We start from the raw sequence: 5,973 nt of genomic DNA on the forward strand, positions 1-5,973 counted from the left end.
TCCAACCTAGAAAAAAGAACCTAGAACACAACATAGAAAATGTAAACTAGACATAAAACCCAACATAGAAAAAAGAACCTAGAACCAAACAGAAATAAATAAACTAGACAAAACCCCCCAGTCATGCCCTGACCTACTCTACCATAGAAAAATACGAGCTCTCTATGGTCAGGACGTGACAGAACCCATCCAACTTGAAGGAGCTGGAGCAGTTTTGCCTTGAAGAATGGGCAAAAATCCCAGTGGCTAGATGTGCCAAGCTTATAGAGACATACCCCAAGAGACTTGCAGCTGTAATTGCTGCAAAAGGTGGCTCTACAAAGTATTGACTTTGGGGGGTGAATAGTTATGCACTCTCAAGTTTTCTGTTTTTTTGTATTTTTTCTTGTTTGTTTCACAATAAAAAATATTTTTATTTTTTGCATCTGTGTAAATCAAATGATACCAACCCCCCCAAAATCCATTTTAATTCCAGGTTGTAAGGCAACAAAATAAGAAAAATGCGAAGGGGGATGAATACTTTCGCAAGCCACTGTATGCGGAGTTTCAGGCCCCAGAGTGAACATAATTGTACACTTGCAAAGCCAACTAAAAACAAGGGTTGAGGGGTTTACGTTGCAAACTTCCCTTGCTTGGCTAATCATTTGGACCGCCCTCCAAGATGGCGACGGGGATTCCCCCAAGGGCATAAGGCAAGGGTAAGTGGACGAGAGTGTGTCTTAAGTATTTGGACCGCAGTCAGTGTCACCCTGGATGGTTCAGGAAGTACTGACATCTGGGTAGCTGCCCACTTCATGCACGTCGATGCCCAGCAGGTGTCCCAGGCCATGGGACATGAAGACAGAGCCCATGTGGACATTCAGCATGAACTCCACACTCCCACGCAGGATCCCAATCTTCACCAGCTCCTGCCAAACCCGGTCAGCCAGAAGGTGCATCTCTGTCTACTTGACCTCTGAAACACAAGACTCATCCAGTCACGTTTTGTGGACTGGATCTAGTATTCACTATTAAAGGCATAGCCCATTTGATTTGCTCACTAGCATATATGAATGAAGAGAGCTGACACTTGATTTAGACATATTTGTAAGTGTGCATGTGTTTAATGACCTGGTTTAATGAGAGCCATGATGGTCCATGATGAGTTCAGCAAAGCCTCATAGAGTGCTTTCTCCACCCATGTCAAACAGAAAATAAATTGTTCCCAGCATGCACATCAGAATGAATAAAAGTTTTGAGCAGAGGCGGTTTGCCTTTTAAAGGTGCTCATGTTGTGTCACCATGGGCGCTCCACACAGCCACTTTAAATCTCCATCAGTATCCCTATACACACAGCAGCCTGCCTCAAGTTCAAATACAGTCAAGCTGTGCTATGTTTATGAGTAAACCCATGGGAGAGCCACTCAGCGATATAAGACTCTAAAGGATCCATCTTCTGTGTATCAATATTTAAAACCTGCTCAACTTTCAACCTCTAAGACAAATGTTCAAGAAGAATCCAGTGGGCATGTTAAAGAGGCTGTCCAAGAGGTCCCCTTTCAAACACCATCATCTTTTTAATACCCTCTTAGATGTTTAGTTTTTCAGTGGTTCTGGACCAGTTCTGACTGACAAATAATGCCAAAAAGCCCCATCTGTCTGCTCTCTGTTTCCACTCTCTAATCAGAGCTGACTTGTGGACTGGATCTAGTATTCACTATTAAATCATTTGATTGGTACCATATGTAGAAAGAATTTCAGTCATTTCAAGTCCTATTGCCCCACTTTTGTTGAATAGGAAAAAATAAAACCATATACACTGAACAAAAATATAAACACAACATCCAACAATTTCAAAGATTTTACAGAGTTACTGTTCATATAAGGAAATCAGTCAATTGAAATAAATTAATCAGGCTCTAATATATGGATTTCACATGACTGGGAATACAGATATGTATCTGTTGGTCACAGATACCTTAAAGAAAGGTAGGGGCGTGGTTACGAAAATCAGTCAGTATCTGGTGGGACCAACATTTCCCTCGTGCTGCGAGACACATCTCATTCACATAGAGTTGATCAGGCTGTTGATTGTGGCCTGTGGAATGTTGTCCCACTCCTCTTCAGTGGCTGTGCGAAGTTGCTGGATATTGGCAGGAACTGGAACCCATTGTCGTACACGTTGATCCAGAGCATCCCAAACATGCTCAATGGGTGACATGTCTGGTGAGTATGCAGGCCATTGAAGAACTGAGACATTTTCAGCTTCCAGGAATTGTGTACAGATCCTTGCGACATGGGGCTGTGCATTATCATGCTGAAACATGAGGTGATGGCGCGACAATGGGCCTCAGGATCTCATCAATTTATATCTGTGCACTCAAATTGCCATTGATAAAATGCAATTGTGTTCAATGTCCGTAGCTTACGCCTGCCCATGCCATAACCCCACCGCCATGATGGGACACTCTGTTCACAATGTTGACATCAGCAAACCGCTCACCCTCGCAAAGCCATACACGCTGTCTGCCATCTGCCCGGTACAGTTGAAACTGAGATTCATCCGTGAAGAGCACACTTCTCCATCGTGCCAGTGGCCATCGAAGGTGAGCATTTTACCACTGAAGTAGGTTATGATACCGAACTGCAGTCAGGTCAAGACCCTGGTGAGGACGGTGAGCACTCAGATGAGCTTACCTGAGGTTTCTGACAATTTGTGCAGAAATCCTTCGGATGTGCAAACCCACAGTTTCGTCCACTGTCTGGGTGACTGGTCTCAGATGATCCCGCAGGTGAAGAAGCCGGATGTGGAGGTCCTGGGCTGGTGTGGTTACACGTGGCCTGCGGTTGTGAGGCCGGTTGGACGTATTACCAAATTCTCTAAAACTACGTTGGAGGCAGCTTATGATAAAGAAATTAACATTACATTATCTGGCAATAGCTCTGGTGGGCATTCCTGCGTGTTGTGTGACAGAACTACACATTTTAGAGTGGCCTTTTATTCTCCCAATGCACCTGTGTAATGATCATGCTGTTTAATCAGCTCCTTCATATGCCACACCTGCCATTTCTAGGATCCTTTACTTCAGCTCATGAAATATGGGACCAACACTTACATGTTGGGTTTATATTTTTGTTCAATATAAAATCACATTTTCATATTTTCATAATATATGTACTTGAGCTTATGTTCTCAAAAGTGAGTACACCTCAGCCATTTATAACTATTTTACCATAAAGGTGAGTTCCAGACATTTCTAAAACTATGCAACATTACCAGTTATTGTTTATGGCCATCTTATGTAAAATAATTATGTTTGTGTATGTCTATTTGGGCAAAAATCTAAATGTTGCCCTATCATTCAACTGGTATTAAAGCTGCCACTTTGCCACATAAAACCAATACTGTATATGTAATAATAGCTCATAATAAATATATAATGAAACATCTTACAGCTTCAATCACACTCTAGGGTTAGGCTATATGATGACTGAATCCAGGGTAAGATCACATCAGGGACAGCATTACATCCATCATGTTTCCTAAAATAACAGGGAAAAAACTACAGTAAGACACCACTATAGTATGGACAGCAGGGGGAGGTGTGCCTCTCTTTGACTGTACAGTACTGTAACCAATCTAAAACTAAGAAACAATGGATCTCAGAGTATTTCTTGATAGGTAGCTAAACTACATGAAAACCACAGAATATTTGGATTGCCTTGTGGGTACAGCAGTGGTCCCAACCTTTTTCTGTTACTGTACCACCAACTGAATTTGACTCTTTATTATTTTATTTCACCTTTATTTAACCAGGTAGGCCAGTTGAGAACAAGTTCTCATTTACAACTGCGACCTGGCCAAGATAAAGAAAAGCAGTGTGACAAAAACAACAACACAGAGTTACACATAAACAAGCGTACAGTCAATAACACAATAGAAAAATCTATATACAGTGTGTGCAAATGTAGTAACATTAGGAAGGTAGTAAGGCAATAAATAGGCCATAGTGGCAAAATAATTACAATTTAGCATAAACACTGGAGTGATAGATGTGCAGATGATGATGTGCAAGTAGATATACTGGGGTGCAAAAGAGCAAAATATAAATAACAATATGGGGATGAGGTAGTTGGGTGGGCTATTTACAGATGGGCTGTGTACAGGTGCAGTGATCGGTAAGCTGCTCTGACAGCTGATGCTTAAAGTTAGTGAGGGAGATATAAGTCTCTAGCTTCAGTGATTTTTGCAATTCGTTCCAGTCATTGGCAGCAGAGAACTGGAAGGAAAGGCAGCCAAGGGAGGAATTGGCTTTGGGGGTGACCAGTGAAATATACCTGCTGGAGCACGTGCTACAGGTAGGTGCTGCTATGGTGACCAGTGAGCTGAGATAAGGCGGGGCTTTACCTAACAAAGACTTATAGATGACCTGGAGCCAGTGGGTTTGGCGCCGAATATGAAGCGAGGGCCAGCCAACGAGAGCATACAGGTCGCAGTGGTGGGTAGTATATGGGGCTTTGGTGACAAAATGGACAGCACTGTGATAGACTACATCCAATTTGTTGAGTAGAGTGTTGGAAGCTATTTTGTAAATGACATCGCCAAAGTCAAGGATCGGTAGGATTTTCAGTTTTACGAGGGTATGTTTGGCGGCATGAGTGAAGGAGGCTTTGTTGCGAAATAGGAAGCCGGTTCTAGATTTAATTTTGGACTGGAGATGCTTAATGTGAGTCTGGAAGGAGAGTTTACAGTCTATCCAGACACCTAGGTATTTGTAGTTGTCCACATATTCTAAGTCAGAACCATCCAGAGTGGTGATGCTAGTTGGGCGGGCGGGTGTGGGCAGCAATCGGTTGAAGAGCATGCACTTAGTTTTACTAGCGTTTAAAAGCAGTGTTGTATGGCATTAAAGCTCGTCTGGAGGTTTGTTAACACAGAGTCCAAAGAAGGGCCAAAAGTACCACTGAAGTACCCCCTCGTGCATTTTACCTGTAGGCCTATGGTCTCATGAGTCTTTCAAGTACCCCCTGTGGATAGGCCAAGTACCCCCAGTGGTTCTAGTACCCCTGGTTGGAAACAACTGAGGTACAGTATTTACAGTGATTGCTGATTCACCATGTATCATCCGCTATAGACTTGTCATTGGGAGCTCCTAGATGACCATAGTACAGAGCTGAGTTGTGTCCTCTGAATATATATAAAAACATTTATCATCATCAAAACAGTGGGCATGCGGGTCAAATAATAAAATAGAACCACATTTGTGCAAAATTGCAAAATCGCTCTCATACTTTTTTCATAAATGAAGAAAAAGAGAAGCACATTATAACAACAGTTTACAAGCCAAACTGTAATCATCATATTTACTTAACATTTAATCCAAAATAGACTGATGTTGTTCACCACCAGCAGTAGCAGTCCTGGACTAGCAGAGAGGAACTGTATTTGCCAGTAGCACAAACAGTACAGTAAAGCTTGGGCTCCAAAATGTCAAGACATCCCGGTCCCTGCATACAGTGCCAGTTCCCCTGCATCCTAAATGTTATCTCTACTGCCAGCTGCATGTTCTGATGATACAGTTGAACTGTAGAGCTTTGAACTGAAAACCTGAGGGCTTGGGACCATTACAGTGGCTTGAAGGATGTTCTAGAAGAAAGCAATGCTGTGCCTTGCAGTAAACAAAATGGAGAAAGACATAAAACACACTAGTTGGGATGTCGCTTTGTAAAGAAAGCTGAGGCGACTTCAAAACGGAATACTGGTCATAGCTAATACCATTGCCAATGGCCCATTGAAGTGGTAAAAGAAGATGAATTTCATGAATTATAGATTATGTTCACCATAAATTCAATTCTGTGAAGTGAGGGGGAAGTGCCTTACGTTCCACAGATACAGGTGTAGGAGGTGTGACACATTGCCCCACTAGAGTAGCAGTAGTGCTGGAACAGGCTGCAACAGAAAAGTACTGATGTGAGGATCACACACAACTACAG

The sequence above is a fragment of the Salmo salar genome, chromosome 11 (assembly GCF_965601325.2).
Source record: "Salmo salar chromosome 11, fSalSal1, whole genome shotgun sequence".
Taxonomy (NCBI): domain Eukaryota; kingdom Metazoa; phylum Chordata; class Actinopteri; order Salmoniformes; family Salmonidae; genus Salmo; species Salmo salar.